Genomic DNA, 19151 nt, shown 5'->3' on the forward strand with positions numbered 1-19151 from the left:
ATTTTTCCTAAGAAAAAATAAGTCATTGATGGCAAAGTGTTTTTCTTTACTAAACAGCAAATGAATAATAAAAAAATCCTTTCTCATTAATATTTTATGTCAATTGATGTACTTTTTTAACCTTCCAAAACATTTTGTACATAACTTAAACCCTTTTGGTATGACACTTCTTTTTAAGAATTTATTTAAAACAAAAAAAAATGTTTGTACTGTAATCTGTGCTATATGGCCCAGATCTGTGAGCTAAGAGTGTTCATTTGGTACCATGGCCGAGCGGTCTAAGGCCACTAAGCTGCTAAAATAAAATATTGGTAGGTTAAAAAGTTCATCATCTGCCCTAGATTTTAAAACAGTTTATCATAATTTCAAGAGTCTTCTCAAAATGTAAAAATAATATGTAAAATTATAAACTATGAGCTATGGAGTCAAGGTAGAAATGTAGCTGAGCGGTCTAAGATGATGCATTAAGGCTCCAGTCTGTTTGGAGGCATGGGTTCAAATTCCACTGCTGTCATAATTATTTTCAAGATAAAACGACTGTCATTGATGTCAAAGTGTTTTTCTCCACTAAACAGCAAGTCAATAATAAAAAATCCTTTCTAATTAATATTGTCTGCTAATTTTGTACCTTTTTTAAATTTTTGTATTTTAAACACTTTTAACATGACACTTCTTTTCAAGTATTGATTTATAACTACACAATTTTTTCTTGTAATCTTAACTATATGATCCATAACTCTGAGCTTTGAGTCAAAAGTATCCATGGGGTAGCAAGGGCGAGTGGTCTAAGGCACTGGATTTAGGTTCCAGTCTCTCTGGAGGCGTGGGTCTGAATCCCACTGCTTCCATAATGATTTTACTATGAAAATGTCAGTCAGTGATGGCAATGTGTTTTTCTCCACTAATAAGAAAATCAATAATAATAAAGTCCTTTCTCCTCAACATCTGATCAATATGATCCAGATGCATTAGCTAAAAATCAGCAGTGTCTAAGGTGCTGGATTAAAGTTCCAGATTCTTTGGAGGAATTGGTTCAAAACCTACTGCTGCCATAATTATTTTCCCTGAGAAAAAATAAGTCATTGATGTCAAAGTGTTTTTTCTCTACTAAACAGCAAATGAATAATAAAAATATCCTTTCTCATTGATATTTTATGTCAATTTATGTACTTTTTTAACCTTCCAAAACGTTTTGTACATAATTTAAACACTTTTTGCATTACACTTCTTTTTAAATATTGATTTAAAAAAATGTTTTTACTGTAACCTGAGCTACATGACCCAGATCTGTGAGCTAAGAGTGTCCATGTGGTACCATGGCCGAGCGGTCTAAGGCCACTAAGTTGCTAAAGTAAAATATTGGAAGGTTGAAAAGTTCATCATCTGTCCTAGATTTTAAAACAGTTTATCACAATTTCAAGAGTCTTCTCAAACTTTAAAAATAATATGTAAAATAATAAACTATGACCTTTGGAGCCAAAATAGATATGTGGTAGCATGGCCGAGCGGTCTAAGGCGCTGGATTAAGGCTCCAGTCTCTTTGGAGGCGTGGGTTCAAATCCCACTGCTGCCATAATTATTTTTAAGAGAAAATGACATTTATTGATGTCAAACTGTTTTACTCTACTAAACAGCAAATCAATAATAAAAAATCCTTACTCATTAATATTGTCTACTAATTTTGTACCTTTTTTATGCTTCCTTAACTTTTTGTATTTTAAATACTTGTAACATGACACTTCTTTTCAAGTATTGATTTAAAACAACACATTTTTTCCTGTAATCTCAACTGTATGATCCAGAACTGTGAGCATTCAGTCAAACAGGTCCATGTGGTAGCATGGCCGAGCGGTCTAAGGTGCTGGCTTTAGGCTCCAGTCTCTCTGGAGGCGTGGGTTCAAATCCCACTGCTGCCATAATGATTTTACTATGAATACATCAGTCAGTGATGACAAAATGTTTTTCTCCACTAATAAGAAAAACAATAATAATAAAGACTTTTCTCCTCAATAGCTGATTGATATGATCCAGATGCATGAGCTAAAAATCTGCAGTGTCTAAGGCACTGGATTAAGGTTCCAGTTTCTTTGGAGGCTTTGGATCAAAACCTACTGCTGCCATAATTATTTTTCCTAAGAAAAAATAAGTCATTGATGTCAAAGTGTTTTTCTTTACTAAACAGCAAATGAATAATAAAAAAATCCTTTCTCATTAATATTTTATGTCAATTGATGTACTTTTTTATCCTTCCAAAACATTTTGTACATAACTTAAACACTTTTGGTATGACACTTCTTTTTAAGTATTTATTTAAAACAAAGAAAAAATGTTTGTACTGTAATCTGTGCTATATGGCCCAGATCTGTGAGCTAAGAGTGTTCATTTGGTACCATGGCCGAGCGGTCTAAGGCCACTAAGCTGCTAAAATAAAATATTGGTAGGTTAAAAAGTTCATCATCTGCCCTAGATTTTAAAACAGTTTATCATAATTTCAAGAGTCTTCTCAAAATGTAAAAATAATATGTAAAATTATAAACTATGAGCTATGGAGTCAAGGTAGAAATGTGTCTGAGCGGTCTAAGATGCTGCATTAAGACTCCAGTCTGTTTGGAGGCATGGGTTCAAATTAAACTGCTGTCATAATTATTTTCAAGATAAAACGACTGTCATTGATGTCAAAGTGTTTTTCTCCACTAAACAGCAAGTCAATAACAAAAAATCCTTTCTAATTAATATTGTCTGCTAATTTTGTACCTTTTTTAAATTTTTGTATTTTAAACACTTTTAACATGACACTTCTTTTCAAGTATTGATTTATAACTACACAATTTTTTCTTGTAATCTTAACTATAGGATCCAGAACTCTGAGCTTTGAGTCAAAAGTATCCATGGGGTAGCAAGGGCGAGCGGTCTAAGGCACTGGATTTAGGTTCCAGTCTCTCTGGAGGCGTGGGTCTGAATCCCACTGCTTCCATAATGCTTTTACTATGAAAATGTCAGTCAGTGATGGCAATGTGTTTTTCTCCACTAATAAGAAAATCAATAATAATAAAGTCCTTTCTCCTCAACATCTGATCAATATGATCCAGATGCATTAGCTAAAAATCAGCAGTGTCTAAGGTGCTGGATTAAAGTTCCAGATTCTTTCGAGGAATTGGTTCAAAACCTACTGCCGCCATAATTATTTTCCCTGAGAAAAAATAAGTAATTGATGTCAAAGTGTTTTTTCTCTACTAAACAGCAAATGAATAATAAAAATATCCTTTCTCATTAATATTGTATGTCAATTTATGTACTTTTTTAACCTTCCAAAACGTTTTGTACATAATTTAAACACTTTTTGCATTACACTTCTTTTTAAATATTGATTTAAAAAAATGTTTTTACTGTAACCTGAGCTATATGACCCAGATCTGTGAGCTAAGAGTGTCCATGTGGTACCATGGTCGAGCGGTCTAAGGCCACTAAGTTGCTAAAGTAAAATATTGGAAGGTTGAAAAGTTCATCTGTCCTAGATTTTAAAACAGTTTATCACAATTTCAAGAGTCTTCTCAAACTTTAAAAATAATATGTAAAATAATAAACTATGACCTTTGGAGTCAAAACAGATATTTGGTAGCATGGCCGAGCGGTCTAAGGTGCTGGATTAAGGCTCCAGTCTCTTTGGAGGCGTGGGTTCAAATCCCACTGCTGCCATAATTCTTTTCAAGAGAAAATGACATTTATTGATGTCAAACTGTTTTACTCTACTAAACAGCAAATCAATAATAAAAAATCCTTACTCATTAATATTGTCTACTAATTTTGTACCTTTTTTATGCTTCCTTAACTTTTTGTATTTTAAATACTTGTAACATGACACTTCTTTTCAAGTATTGATTTAAAACAACACATTTTTTCCCTGTAATCTCAACTGTATGATCCAGAACTGTGAGCATTCGGTCAAACAGGTCCATGTGGTAGCATGGCCGAGCGGTCTAAGGCGCTGGATTTAGGCTCCAGTCTCTCTGGAGGCGTGGGTTCAAATCCCACTGCTGCCATAATGATTTTACTATGAAAACATCAGTCAGTGATGACAAAATGTTTTTCTCCACTAATAAGAAAAACAATAATAATAAAGACTTTTCTCCTCAATAGCTGATTGATATGATCCAGATGCATGAGCTAAAAATCAGCAGTGTCTAAGGTGCTGGATTAAGGTTCCAGTTTCTTTGGAGGCTTTGGATCAAAACCTACTGCCGCCATAATTATTTTTCCTAAGAAAAAAAAGTCATTGATGTCAAAGTGTTTTTCTTTACTAAACAGCAAATGAATAATAAAAAAATCCTTTCTCATTAATATTTTATGTCAATTGATGTACTTTTTTAACCTTCCAAAACATTTTGTACATAACTTAAACACTTTTGGTATGACACTTCTTTTTAAGAATTTATTTAAAACAAAAAAAAATGTTTGTACTGTAATCTGTGCTATATGGCCCAGATCTGTGAGCTAAGAGTGTTCATTTGGTACCATGGCCGAGCGGTCTAAGGCCACTAAGCTGCTAAAATAAAATATTGGTAGGTTAAAAAGTTCATCATCTGCCCTAGATTTTAAAACAGTTTATCATAATTTCAAGAGTCTTCTCAAAATGTAAAAATAATATGTAAAATTATAAACTATGAGCTATGGAGTCAAGGTAGAAATGTGGCTGAGCGGTCTAAGATGCTGCATTAAGGCTCCAGTCTGTTTGGAGGCATGGGTTCAAATTCCACTGCTGTCATAATTATTTTCAAGATAAAACGACTGTCATTGATGTCAAAGTGTTTTTCTCCACTAAACAGCAAGTCAATAATAAAAAATCCTTTCTAATTAATATTGTCTGCTAATTTTGTACCTTTTTAAAATTTTTGTATTTTAAACACTTTTAACATGACACTTCTTTTCAAGTATTGATTTATAACTACACAATTTTTTCTTGTAATCTTAACTATATGATCCATAACTCTGAGCTTTGAGTCAAAAGTATCCATGGGGTAGCAAGGGCGAGTGGTCTAAGGCACTGGATTTAGGTTCCAGTCTCTCTGGAGGCATGGGTCTGAATCCCACTGCTTCCATAATGATTTTACTATGAAAATGTCAGTCAGTGATGGCAATGTGTTTTTCTCCACTAATAAGAAAATCAATAATAATAAAGTCCTTTCTCCTCAACATCTGATCAATATGATCCAGATGCATTAGCTAAAAATCAGCAGTGTCTAAGGTGCTGGATAAAAGTTCCAGATTCTTTGGAGGAATTGGTTCAAAACCTACTGCTGCCATAATTATTTTCCCTGAGAAAAAATAAGTCATTGATGTCAAAGTGTTTTTTCTCTACTAAACAGCAAATGAATAATAAAAATATCCTTTCTCATTGATATTTTATGTCAATTTATGTACTTTTTTAACCTTCCAAAACGTTTTGTACATAATTTAAACACTTTTTGCATTACACTTCTTTTTAAATATTGATTTAAAAAAAATGTTTTTACTGTAACCTGAGCTACATGACCCAGATCTGTGAGCTAAGAGTGTCCATGTGGTACCATGGCCGAGCGGTCTAAGGCCACTAAGTTGCTAAAGTAAAATATTGGAAGGTTGAAAAGTTCATCATCTGTCCTAGATTTTAAAACAGTTTATCACAATTTCAAGAGTCTTCTCAAACTTTAAAAATAATATGTAAAATAATAAACTATGACCTTTGGAGCCAAAATAGATATGTGGTAGCATTGCTGAGCGGTCTAAGGTGCTGGATTAAGGCTCCAGTCTCTTTGGAGGCGTGGGTTCAAATCCCACTGCTGCCATAATTATTTTCAAGAGAAAATGACTTTTCTTGATGTCAAACTGTTTTACTCTACTAAACAGCAAATCAATAATAAAAAATCCTTACTCATTAATATTGTCTACTAATTTTGTACCTTTTTTATGCTTCCTTAACTTTTTGTATTTTAAATACTTGTAACATGACACTTCTTTTCAAGTATTGATTTAAAACAACACATTTTTTCCTGTAATCTCAACTGTATGATCCAGAACTGTGAGCATTCAGTCAAACAGGTCCATGTGGTAGCATGGCCGAGCGGTCTAAGGTGCTGGATTTAGGCTCCAGTCTCTCTGGAGGCGTGGGTTCAAATCCCACTGCTGCCATAATGATTTTACTATGAAAACATCAGTCAGTGATGACAAAATGTTTTTCTCCACTAATAAGAAAAACAATAATAATAAAGACTTTTCTCCTCAATAGCTGATTGATATGATCCAGATGCATGAGCTAAAAATCAGCAGTGTCTAAGGCGCTGGATTAAGGTTCCAGTTTCTTTGGAGGCTTTGGATCAAAACCTACTGCCGCCATAATTATTTTTCCTAAGAAAAAATAAGTAATTGATGTCAAAGTGTTTTTCTTTACTAAACAGCAAATGGATAATAAAAAAATCCTTTCTCATTAATATTTTATGTCAATTGATGTACTTTTTTAACCTTCAAAAACATTTTGTACATAACTTAAACACTTTTGGTATGACACTTCTTTTTAAGTATTTATTTAAAACAAAAAAAAATGTTTGTACTGTAATCTGTGCTATATGGCCCAGATCTGTGAGCTAAGAGTGTTCATTTGGTACCATGGCCGAGCGGTCTAAGGCCACTAAGCAGCTAAAATAAAATATTGGTAGGTTAAAAAGTTCATCATCTGCCCTAGATTTTAAAACAGTGTATCATAATTTCAAGAGTCTTCTCAAAATGTAAAAATAATATATAAAATTATAAACTATGAGCTATGGAGTCAAGGTAGAAATGTGGCTGAGCGGTCTAAGATGCTGCATTAAGGCTCCAGTCTGTTTGGAGGCATGGGTTCAAATTCCACTGCTGTCATAATTATTTTCAAGATAAAACGACTGTCATTGATGTCAAAGTGTTTTTCTCCACTAAACAGCAAGTCAATAATAAAAAATCCTTTCTAATTAATATTGTCTGCTAATTTTGTACCTTTTTTAAATTTTTGTATTTTAAACACTTTTAACATGACACTTCTTTTCAAGTATTGATTTATAACTACACAATTTTTTCTTGTAATCTTAACTATATGATCCAGAACTCTGAGCTTTGAGTCAAAAGTATCCATGGGGTAGCAAGGGTGAGCGGTCTAAGGCACTGGATTTAGGTTCCAGTCTCTCTGGAGGCGTGGGTCTGAATCCCACTGCTTCCATAATGATTTTACTATGAAAATGTCAGTCAGTGATAGCAATGTGTTTTTCTCCACTAATAAGAAAATCAATAATAATAAAGTCCTTTCTCCTCAACATCTGATCAATATGATCCAGATGCATTAGCTAAAAATCAGCAGTGTCTAAGGTGCTGCATTAAAGTTCCAGATTCTTTGGAGGAATTGGTTCAAAACCTACTGCCGCCATAATTATTTTCCCTGAGAAAAAATAAGTAATTGATGTCAAAGTGTTTTTTCTCTACTAAACAGCAAATGAATAATAAAAATATCCTTTCTCATTGATATTTTATGTCAATTTATGTACTTTTTTAACCTTCCAAAACGTTTTGTACATAATTTAAACACTTTTTGCATTACACTTCTTTTTAAATATTGATTTAAAAAAATGTTTTTACTGTAACCTGAGTTATATGACCCAGATCTGTGAGCTAAGAGTGTCCATGTGGTACCATGGTCGAGCGGTCTAAGGCCACTAAGTTGCTAAAGTAAAATTATGGAAGGTTGAAAAGTTCATCATCTGTCCTAGATTTTAAAACAGTTTATCACAATTTCAAGAGTCTTCTCAAACTTTAAAAATAATATGTAAAATAATAAACTATGACCTTTGGAGCCAAAATAGATATGTGGTAGCATGGCCGAGCGGTCTAAGGCGCTGGATTAAGGCTCCGGTCTCTTTGGAGGCGTGGGTTCAAATCCCACTGCTGCCATAATTATTTTCAAGAGAAAATGACATTTATTGATGTCAAACTGTTTTACTCTACTAAACAGCAAATCAATAATAAAAAATCCTTACTCATTAATATTGTCTACTAATTTTGTACCTTTTTTATGCTTCCTTAACTTTTTGTATTTTAAATACTTGTAACATGAGACTTCTTTTCAAGTATTGATTTAAAACAACACATTTTTTCCCTGTAATCTCAACTGTATGATCCAGAACTGTGAGCATTCGGTCAAACAGGTCCATGTGGTAGCATGGCCGAGCGGTCTAAGGTGCTGGATTTAGGCTCCAGTCTCTCTGGAGGTGTGGGTTCAAAACCCACTGCTGCCATAATGATTTTACTATGAAAATATGTCAGTGATGACAAAATGTTTTTCTCCACTAATAAGAAAAACAATAATAATAAAGACTTTTCTCCTCAATAGCTGATTGATATGATCCAGATGCATGAGCTAAAAATCAGCAGTGTCTAAGGTGCTGGATTAAGGTTCCAGTTTCTTTGGAGGCTTTGGATCAAAACCTACTGCCGCCATAATTATTTTTCCTAAGAAAAAATAAGTAATTGATGTCAAAGTGTTTTTCTTTACTAAACAGCAAATGAATAATAAAAAAATCCTTTCTCATTAATATTTTATGTCAATTGATGTACTTTTTTAACCTTCCAAAACATTTTGTACATAACTTAAACACTTTTGGTATGACACTTCTTTTTAAGTATTTATTTAAAACAAAAAAAATGTTTGTACTGTTATCTGTGCTATATGGCCCAGATCTGTGAGCTAAGAGTGTTCATTTGGTACCATGGCCGAGCGGTCTAAGGCCACTAAGCTGCTAAAATAAAATATTGGTAGGTTAAAAAGTTCATCATCTGCCCTAGATTTTAAAACAGTGTATCATAATTTCAAGAGTCTTCTCAAAATGTAAAAATAATATGTAAAATTATAAACTATGAGCTATGGAGTCAAGGTAGAAATGTGGCTGATCGGTCTAAGATGCTGCATTAAGGCTCCAGTCTGTTTGGAGGCATGGGTTCAAATTACACTGCTGTCATAATTATTTTCAAGATAAAACGACTGTCATTGATGTCAAAGTGTTTTTCTCCACTAAACAGCAAGTCAATAATAAAAAATCCTTTCTAATTAATATTGTCTGCTAATTTTGTACCTTTTTTAAATTTTTTAAACACTTTTAACATGACACTTCTTTTCAAGTATTGATTTATAACTACACAATTTTTTCTTGTAATCTTAACTATATGATCCAGAACTCTGAGCTTTGAGTCAAAAGTATCCATGGGGTAGCAAGGGCGAGTGGTCTAAGGCACTGGATTTAGGTTCCAGTCTCTCTGGAGGTGTGGGTCTGAATCCCACTGCTTCCATAATGATTTTACTATGAAAATGTCAGTCAGTGATGGCAATGTGTTTTTCTCCACTAATAAGAAAATCAATAATAATAAAGTCCTTTCTCCTCAACATCTGATCAATATGATCCAGATGCATTAGCTAAAAATCAGCAGTATCTAAGGTGCTGCATTAAAGTTCCAGATTCTTTGGAGGAATTGGTTCAAAACCTACTGCCGCCATAATTATTTTCCCTGAGAAAAAATAAGTAATTGATGTCAAAGTGTTTTTTCTCTACTAAACAGCAAATGAATAATAAAAAAATCCTTTCTCATTAATATTTTATGTCAATTGATGTACTTTTTTAACCTTCCAAAACATTTTGTACATAACTTAAACACTTTTGGTATGACACTTCTTTTTAAGTATTTATTTAAAACAAAAAAAATGTTTGTACTGTAATCTGTGCTATATGGCCCAGATCTGTGAGCTAAGAGTGTTCATTTAGTACCATGGCCGAGCGGTCTAAGGCCACTAAGCTGCTAAAATAAAATATTGGTAGGTTAAAAAGTTCATCATCTGCCCTAGATTTTAAAACAGTTTATCATAATTTCAAGAGTCTTCTCAAAATGTAAAAATAATATGTAAAATTATAAACTATGAGCTATGGAGTCAAGGTAGAAATGTGGCTGAGCGGTCTAAGATGCTGCATTAAGGCTCCAGTCTGTTTGGAGGCATGGGTTCAAATTCCACTGCTGTCATAATTATTTTCAAGATAAAACGACTGTCATTGATGTCAAAGTGTTTTTCTCCACTAAACAGCAAGTCAATAATAAAAAATCCTTTCTAATTAATATTGTCTGCTAATTTTGTACCTTTTTTAAATTTTTGTATTTTAAACACTTTTAACATGACACTTCTTTTCAAGTATTGATTTATAACTACACAATTTTTTCTTGTAATCTTAACTATATGATCCAGAACTCTGAGCTTTGAGTCAAAAGTATCCATGGGGTAGCAAGGGCGAGTGGTCTAAGGCACTGGATTTAGGTTCCAGTCTCTCTGGAGGTGTGGGTCTGAATCCCACTGCTTCCATAATGATTTTACTATGAAAATGTCAGTCAGTGATGGCAATGTGTTTTTCTCCACTAATAAGAAAATCAATAATAATAAAGTCCTTTCTCCTCAACATCTGATCAATATGATCCAGATGCATTAGCTAAAAATCAGCAGTGTCTAAGGTGCTGGATTAAAGTTCCAGATTCTTTGGAGGAATTGGTTCAAAACCTACTGCCGCCATAATTATTTTCCCTGAGAAAAATAAGTAATTGATGTCAAAGTGTTTTTTCTCTACTAAACAGCAAATGAATAATAAAAATATCCTTTCTCATTGATATTTTATGTCAATTTATGTACTTTTTTTAACCTTCCAAAACGTTTTGTTCATAATTTAAACACTTTTTGCATTACACTTCTTTTTAAATATTGAATCTTTGGAGGCTTTGGATCAAAACCTACTGCCGCCATAATTATTTTTCCTAAGAAAAAATAAGTAATTGATGTCAAAGTGTTTTTCTTTACTAAACAGCAAATGAATAATAAAAAAATCCTTTCTCATTAATATTTTATGTCAATTGATGTACTTTTTTAACCTTCCAAAACATTTTGTACATAACTTAAACACTTTTGGTATGACACTTCTTTTTAAGTATTTATTTAAAACAAAAAAAATGTTTGTACTGTTATCTGTGCTATATGGCCCAGATCTGTGAGCTAAGAGTGTTCATTTGGTACCATGGCCGAGCGGTCTAAGGCCACTAAGCTGCTAAAATAAAATATTGGTAGGTTAAAAAGTTCATCATCTGCCCTAGATTTTAAAACAGTGTATCATAATTTCAAGAGTCTTCTCAAAATGTAAAAATAATATGTAAAATTATAAACTATGAGCTATGGAGTCAAGGTAGAAATGTGGCTGATCGGTCTAAGATGCTGCATTAAGGCTCCAGTCTGTTTGGAGGCATGGGTTCAAATTACACTGCTGTCATAATTATTTTCAAGATAAAACGACTGTCATTGATGTCAAAGTGTTTTTCTCCACTAAACAGCAAGTCAATAATAAAAAATCCTTTCTAATTAATATTGTCTGCTAATTTTGTACCTTTTTTAAATTTTTTAAACACTTTTAACATGACACTTCTTTTCAAGTATTGATTTATAACTACACAATTTTTTCTTGTAATCTTAACTATATGATCCAGAACTCTGAGCTTTGAGTCAAAAGTATCCATGGGGTAGCAAGGGTGAGCGGTCTAAGGCACTGGATTTAGGTTCCAGTCTCTCTGGAAGCGTGGGTCTGAATCCCACTGCTTCCATAATGATTTTACTATGAAAATGTCAGTCAGTGATAGCAATGTGTTTTTCTCCACTAATAAGAAAATCAATAATAATAAAGTCCTTTCTCCTCAACATCTGATCAATATGATCCAGATGCATTAGCTAAAAATCAGCAGTATCTAAGGTGCTGCATTAAAGTTCCAGATTCTTTGGAGGAATTGGTTCAAAACCTACTGCCGCCATAATTATTTTCCCTGAGAAAAAATAAGTAATTGATGTCAAAGTGTTTTTTCTCTACTAAACAGCAAATGAATAATAAAAAAATCCTTTCTCATTAATATTTTATGTCAATTGATGTACTTTTTTAACCTTCCAAAACATTTTGTACATAACTTAAACACTTTTGGTATGACACTTCTTTTTAAGTATTTATTTAAAACAAAAAAAAATGTTTGTACTGTAATCTGTGCTATATGGCCCAGATCTGTGAGCTAAGAGTGTTCATTTAGTACCATGGCCGAGCGGTCTAAGGCCACTAAGCTGCTAAAATAAAATATTGGTAGGTTAAAAAGTTCATCATCTGCCCTAGATTTTAAAACAGTTTATCATAATTTCAAGAGTCTTCTCAAAATGTAAAAATAATATGTAAAATTATAAACTATGAGCTATGGAGTCAAGGTAGAAATGTGGCTGAGCGGTCTAAGATGCTGCATTAAGGCTCCAGTCTGTTTGGAGGCATGGGTTCAAATTCCACTGCTGTCATAATTATTTTCAAGATAAAACGACTGTCATTGATGTCAAAGTGTTTTTCTCCACTAAACAGCAAGTCAATAATAAAAAATCCTTTCTAATTAATATTGTCTGCTAATTTTGTACCTTTTTTAAATTTTTGTATTTTAAACACTTTTAACATGACACTTCTTTTCAAGTATTGATTTATAACTACACAATTTTTTCTTGTAATCTTAACTATATGATCCAGAACTCTGAGCTTTGAGTCAAAAGTATCCATGGGGTAGCAAGGGCGAGTGGTCTAAGGCACTGGATTTAGGTTCCAGTCTCTCTGGAGGTGTGGGTCTGAATCCCACTGCTTCCATAATGATTTTACTATGAAAATGTCAGTCAGTGATGGCAATGTGTTTTTCTCCACTAATAAGAAAATCAATAATAATAAAGTCCTTTCTCCTCAACATCTGATCAATATGATCCAGATGCATTAGCTAAAAATCAGCAGTGTCTAAGGTGCTGGATTAAAGTTCCAGATTCTTTGGAGGAATTGGTTCAAAACCTACTGCCGCCATAATTATTTTCCCTGAGAAAAATAAGTAATTGATGTCAAAGTGTTTTTTCTCTACTAAACAGCAAATGAATAATAAAAATATCCTTTCTCATTGATATTTTATGTCAATTTATGTACTTTTTTTAACCTTCCAAAACGTTTTGTTCATAATTTAAACACTTTTTGCATTACACTTCTTTTTAAATATTGAATCTTTGGAGGCTTTGGATCAAAACCTACTGCCGCCATAATTTATTTTTCCTAAGAAAAAATAAGTCATTGATGTCAAAGTGTTTTTCTTTACTAAACAGCAAATGGATAATAAAAAAATCCTTTCTCATTAATATTTTATGTCAATTGATGTACTTTTTTAACCTTCCAAAACATTTTGTACATAACTTAAACACTTTTGGTATGACACTTCTTTTTAAGTATTTATTTAAAACAAAAAAAAATGTTTGTACTGTAATCTGTGCTATATGGCCCAGATCTGTGAGCTAAGAGTGTTCATTTGGTACCATGGCCGAGCGGTCTAAGGCCACTAAGCTGCTAAAATAAAATATTGGTAGGTTAAAAAGTTCATCATCTGCCCTAGATTTTAAAACAGTGTATCATAATTTCAAGAGTCTTCTCAAAATGTAAAAATAATATGTAAAATTATAAACTATGAGCTATGGAGTCAAGGTAGAAATGTGGCTGAGCGGTCTAAGATGCTGCATTAAGGCTCCAGTCTGTTTGGAGGCATGGGTTCAAATTCCACTGCTGTCATAATTATTTTCAAGATAAAACGACTGTCATTGATGTCAAAGTGTTTTTCTCCACTAAACAGCAAGTCAATAATAAAAAATCCTTTCTAATTAATATTGTCTGCTAATTTTGTACCTTTTTTAAATTTTTGTATTTTAAACACTTTGAACATGACACTTCTTTTCAAGTATTGATTTATAACTACACAATTTTTTCTTGTAATCTTAACTATATGATCCAGAACTCTGAGCTTTGAGTCAAAAGTATCCATGGGGTAGCAAGGGTGAGCGGTCTAAGGCACTGGATTTAGGTTTCAGTCTCTCTGGAGGCGTGGGTCTGAATCCCACTGCTTCCATAATGATTTTACTATGTAAATGTCAGTCAGTGATAGCAATGTGTTTTTCTCCACTAATAAGAAAATCAATAATAATAAAGTCCTTTCTCCTCAACATCTGATCAATATGATCCAGATGCATTAGCTAAAAATCAGCAGTGTCTAAGGTGCTGCATTAAAGTTCCAGATTCTTTGGAGGAATTGGTTCAAAACCTACTGCCGCCATAATTATTTTCCCTGAGAAAAAATAAGTAATTGATGTCAAAGTGTTTTTTCTCTACTAAACAGCAAATGAATAATAAAAAAATCCTTTCTCATTAATATTTTATGTCAATTGATGTACTTTTTTAACCTTCCAAAACATTTTGTACATAACTTAAACACTTTTGGTATGACACTTCTTTTTAAGTATTTATTTAAAACAAAAAAAATGTTTGTACTGTAATCTGTGCTATATGGCCCAGATCTGTGAGCTAAGAGTGTTCATTTGGTACCATGGCCGAGCGGTCTAAGGCCACTAAGCTGCTAAAATAAAATATTGGTAGGTTAAAAAGTTCATCATCTGCCCTAGATTTTAAAACAGTTTATCATAATTTCAAGAGTCTTCTCAAAATGTAAAAATAATATGTAAAATTATAAACTATGAGCTATGGAGTCAAGGTAGAAATGTGGCTGAGCGGTCTAAGATGCTGCATTAAGGCTCCAGTCTGTTTGGAGGCATGGGTTCAAATTCCACTGCTGTCATAATTATTTTCAAGATAAAACGACTGTCATTGATGTCAAAGTGTTTTTCTCCACTAAACAGTAAGTCAATAATAAAAAATCCTTTCTAATTAATATTGTCTGCTAATTTTGTACCTTTTTTAAATTTTTGTATTTTAAACACTTTTAACATGACACTTCTTTTCAAGTATTGATTTATAACTACACAATTTTTTCTTGTAATCTTAACTATATGATCCAGAACTCTGAGCTTTGAGTCAAAAGTATCCATGGGGTAGCAAGGGCGAGTGGTCTAAGGCACTAGATTTAGGTTCCAGTCTCTCTGGAGGTGTGGGTCTGAATCCCACTGCTTCCATAATGATTTTACTATGAAAATGTCAGTCAGTGATGGCAATGTGTTTTTCTCCACTAATAAGAAAATCAATAATAATAAAGTCCTTTCTCCTCAACATCTGATCAATATGATCCAGATGCATTAGCTAAAAATCAGCAGTGTCTAAGGTGCTGGATTAAAGTTCCAGATTCTTTGGAGGAATTGGTTCAAAACCTACTGCCGCCATAATTATTTTCCCTGAGAAAAAATAAGTAATTGATGTCAAAGTGTTTTTTCTCTACTAAACAGCAAATGAATAATAAAAATATCCTTTCTCATTGATATTTTATGTCAATTTATGTACTTTTTTTAACCTTCCAAAACGTTTTGTACATAATTTAAACACTTTTTGCATTACACTTCTTTTTAAATATTTATTTAAAAAAATGTTTTTACTGTAACCTGAGCTACATGACCCAGATCTGTGAGCTAAGAGTGTCCATGTGGTACCATGGCCGAGCGGTCTAAGGCCACTAAGTTGCTAAAGTAAAATATTGGAAGGTTGAAAAGTTCATCATCTGTCCTAGATTTTAAAACAGTTTATCACAATTTCAAGAGTCTTCTCAAACTTTAAAAATAATATGTAAAATAATAAACTATGACCTTTGGAGCCAAAATAGATATGTGGTAGCATGGCCGAGCGTTCTAAGGCGCTGGATTAAGGCTCCAGTCTCTTTGGAGGCGTGGGTTCAAATCCCACTGCTGCCATAATTATTTTTAAGAGAAAATGACATTTATTGATGTCAAACTGTTTTACTCTACTAAACAGCAAATCAATAATAAAAAATCCTTACTCATTAATATTGTCTACTAATTTTGTACCTTTTTTATGCTTCCTTAACTTTTTGTATTTTAAATACTTGTAACATGACACTTCTTTTCAAGTATTGATTTAAAACAACACATTTTTTTCCTGTAATCTCAACTGTATGATCCAGAACTGTGAGCATTCAGTCAAACAGGTCCATGAGGTAGCTTGGCCGAGCGGTCTAAGGCGCTGGATTTAGGCTCCTGTCTCTCTGGAGGCGTGGGTTCAAATCCCACTGCTGCTATAATGATTTTACTATGAAAACATCAGTCAGTGATGACAAAATGTTTTTCTCCACTAATAAGAAAAACAATAATAATAAAGACTTTTCTCCTCAATAGCTGATTGATATGATCCAGATGCATGAGCTAAAAATCAGCAGTGTCTAAGGCGCTGGATTAAGGTTCCAGTTTCTTTGGAGGCTTTGGATCAAAACCTACTGCTGCCATAATTATTTTTCCTAAGAAAAAATAAGTCATTGATGTCAAAGTGTTTTTCTTTACTAAACAGCAAATGAATAATAAAAAAATCCTTTCTCATTAATATTTTATGTCAATTGATGTACTTTTTTATCCTTCCAAAACATTTTGTACATAACTTAAACACTTTTGGTATGACCCTTCTTTTTAAGTATTTATTTAAAACAAAAAAAAATGTTTTTACTGTAATCTGTGCTATATGGCCCAGATCTGTGAGCTAAGAGTGTTCATTTGGTACCATGGCCGAGCGGTCTAAGGCCACTAAGCTGCTAAAATAAAATATTGGTAGGTTAAAAAGTTCATCATCTGCCCTAGATTTTAAAACAGTGTATCATAATTTCAAGAGTCTTCTCAAAATGTAAAAATAATATGTAAAATTATAAACTATGAGCTATGGAGTCAAGGTAGAAATGTGGCTGATCGGTCTAAGATGCTGCATTAAGGCTCCAGTCTGTTTGGAGGCATGGGTTCAAATTACACTGCTGTCATAATTATTTTCAAGATAAAACGACTGTCATTGATGTCAAAGTGTTTTTCTCCACTAAACAGCAAGTCAATAATAAAAAATCCTTTCTAATTAATATTGTCTGCTAATTTTGTACCTTTTTTAAATTTTTTAAACACTTTTAACATGACACTTCTTTTCAAGTATTGATTTATAACTACACAATTTTTTCTTGTAATCTTAACTATATGATCCAGAACTCTGAGCTTTGAGTCAAAAGTATCCATGGGGTAGCAAGGGTGAGCGGTCTAAGGCACTGGATTTAGGTTCCAGTCTCTCTGGAGGCGTGGGTCTGAATCCCACTGCTTCCATAATGATTTTACTATGTAAATGTCAGTCAGTGATAGCAATGTGTTTTTCTCCACTAATAAGAAAATCAATAATAATAAAGTCCTTTCTCCTCAACATCTGATCAATATGATCCAGATGCATTAGCTAAAAATCAGCAGTGTCTAAGGTGCTGCATTAAAGTTCCAGATTCTTTGGAGGAATTGGTTCAAAACCTACTGCCGCCATAATTATTTTCCCTGAGAAAAAATAAGTAATTGATGTCAAAGTGTTTTTTCTCTACTAAACAGCAAATGAATAATAAAAAAATCCTTTCTCATTAATATTTTATGTCAATTGATGTACTTTTTTAACCTTCCAAAACATTTTGTACATAACTTAAACACTTTTGGTATGACACTTCTTTTTAAGTATTTATTTAAAACAAAAAAAATGTTTGTACTGTAATCTGTGCTATATGGCCCAGATCTGTGAGCTAAGAGTGTTCATTTGGTACCATGGCCGAGCGGTCTAAGGCCACTAAGCTGCTAAAATAAAATATTGGTAGGTTAAAAAGTTCATCATCTGCCCTAGATTTTAAAACAGTTTATCATAATTTCAAGAGTCTTCTCAAAATGTAAAAATAATATGTAAAATTATAAACTATGAGCTATGGAGTCAAGGTAGAAATGTGGCTGAGCGGTCTAAGATGCTGCATTAAGGCTCCAGTCTGTTTGGAGGCATGGGTTCAAATTCCACTGCTGTCATAATTATTTTCAAGATAAAACGACTGTCATTGATGTCAAAGTGTTTTTCTCCACTAAACAGCAAGTCAATAATAAAAAATCCTTTCTAATTAATATTGTCTGCTAATTTTGTACCTTTTTTAAATTTTTGTATTTTAAACACTTTTAACATGACACTTCTTTTCAAGTATTGATTTATAACTACACAATTTTTTCTTGTAATCTTAACTATATGATCCAGAACTCTGAGCTTTGAGTCAAAAGTATCCATGGGGTAGCAAGGGCGAGTGGTCTAAGGCACTAGATTTAGGTTCCAGTCTCTCTGGAGGTGTGGGTCTGAATCCCACTGCTTCCATAATGATTTTACTATGAAAATGTCAGTCAGTGATGGCAATGTGTTTTTCTCCACTAATAAGAAAATCAATAATAATAAAGTCCTTTCTCCTCAACATCTGATCAATATGATCCAGATGCATTAGCTAAAAATCAGCAGTGTCTAAGGTGCTGGATTAAAGTTCCAGATTCTTTGGAGGAATTGGTTCAAAACCTACTGCCGCCATAATTATTTTCCCTGAGAAAAAATAAGTAATTGATGTCAAAGTGTTTTTTCTCTACTAAACAGCAAATGAATAATAAAAATATCCTTTCTCATTGATATTTTATGTCAATTTATGTACTTTTTTTAACCTTCCAAAACGTTTTGTACATAATTTAAACACTTTTTGCATTACACTTCTTTTTAAATATTGATTTAAAAAAATGATTTTACTGTAACCTGAGCTATATGACCCAGATATGTGAGCTAAGAGTGTCCATGTGGTACCATGGCCGAGCGGTCTAAGGCCACTAAGTTGCTAAAGTAAAATATTGGAAGGTTGAAAAGTTCATCATCTGTCCTAGATTTTAAAACAGTTTATCACAATTTCAAGAGTCTACTCAAACTTTAAAAATAATATGTAAAATAATAAACTATGACCTTTGGAGCCAAGATAGATATGTGGTAGCATGGCCGAGCGGTCTAAGGCGCTGGATTAAGGCTCCAGTCTCTTTGGAGGCGTGGGTTCAAATCCCACTGCTGCCATAATTATTTTCAAGAGAAAATGACATTTCTTGATGTCAAACTGTTTTACTCTACTAAACAGCAAATCAATAATAAAAAATCCTTACTCATTAATATTGTCTACTAATTTTGTACCTTTTTTATGCTTCCTTAACTTTTTGTATTTTAAATACTTGTAACATGAGACTTATTTTC

The 19151-nt window shown here is 32.9% G+C and overlaps 10 non-coding genes across 10 annotated transcripts; all 10 read left to right on the plus strand.

Moving 5' to 3' along the window:
• Positions 1-1491: 1491 nt before the first annotated feature.
• Positions 1492-1573, plus strand: TRNAL-AAG (transfer RNA leucine (anticodon AAG)). Its single transcript has one exon. It is a non-coding gene; the product is annotated as a tRNA-Leu (tRNA).
• Positions 1574-1834: 261 nt separating this feature from the next.
• Positions 1835-1916, plus strand: TRNAL-UAG (transfer RNA leucine (anticodon UAG)). Its single transcript has one exon. It is a non-coding gene; the product is annotated as a tRNA-Leu (tRNA).
• A 1698-nt stretch (positions 1917-3614) lies between these two features.
• On the plus strand, positions 3615-3696 carry TRNAL-AAG (transfer RNA leucine (anticodon AAG)). The gene has a single exon. It is a non-coding gene; the product is annotated as a tRNA-Leu (tRNA).
• A 262-nt stretch (positions 3697-3958) lies between these two features.
• On the plus strand, positions 3959-4040 carry TRNAL-UAG (transfer RNA leucine (anticodon UAG)). The gene has a single exon. It is a non-coding gene; the product is annotated as a tRNA-Leu (tRNA).
• A 1700-nt stretch (positions 4041-5740) lies between these two features.
• Positions 5741-5822, plus strand: TRNAL-AAG (transfer RNA leucine (anticodon AAG)). The gene has a single exon. It is a non-coding gene; the product is annotated as a tRNA-Leu (tRNA).
• Positions 5823-6083: 261 nt separating this feature from the next.
• TRNAL-UAG (transfer RNA leucine (anticodon UAG)) lies at positions 6084-6165 on the plus strand. The gene has a single exon. It is a non-coding gene; the product is annotated as a tRNA-Leu (tRNA).
• Positions 6166-7865: 1700 nt separating this feature from the next.
• Positions 7866-7947, plus strand: TRNAL-AAG (transfer RNA leucine (anticodon AAG)). Its single transcript has one exon. It is a non-coding gene; the product is annotated as a tRNA-Leu (tRNA).
• Positions 7948-8209: 262 nt separating this feature from the next.
• TRNAL-UAG (transfer RNA leucine (anticodon UAG)) lies at positions 8210-8291 on the plus strand. The gene has a single exon. It is a non-coding gene; the product is annotated as a tRNA-Leu (tRNA).
• A 7426-nt stretch (positions 8292-15717) lies between these two features.
• Positions 15718-15799, plus strand: TRNAL-AAG (transfer RNA leucine (anticodon AAG)). Its single transcript has one exon. It is a non-coding gene; the product is annotated as a tRNA-Leu (tRNA).
• A 3096-nt stretch (positions 15800-18895) lies between these two features.
• Positions 18896-18977, plus strand: TRNAL-AAG (transfer RNA leucine (anticodon AAG)). Its single transcript has one exon. It is a non-coding gene; the product is annotated as a tRNA-Leu (tRNA).
• The last annotated feature ends 174 nt before the right edge of the window (positions 18978-19151 follow it).

The sequence above is a fragment of the Pseudophryne corroboree genome, chromosome 3, assembly GCF_028390025.1.
Source record: "Pseudophryne corroboree isolate aPseCor3 chromosome 3, aPseCor3.hap2, whole genome shotgun sequence".
Classification (NCBI taxonomy): Eukaryota; Metazoa; Chordata; class Amphibia; order Anura; family Myobatrachidae; genus Pseudophryne; species Pseudophryne corroboree.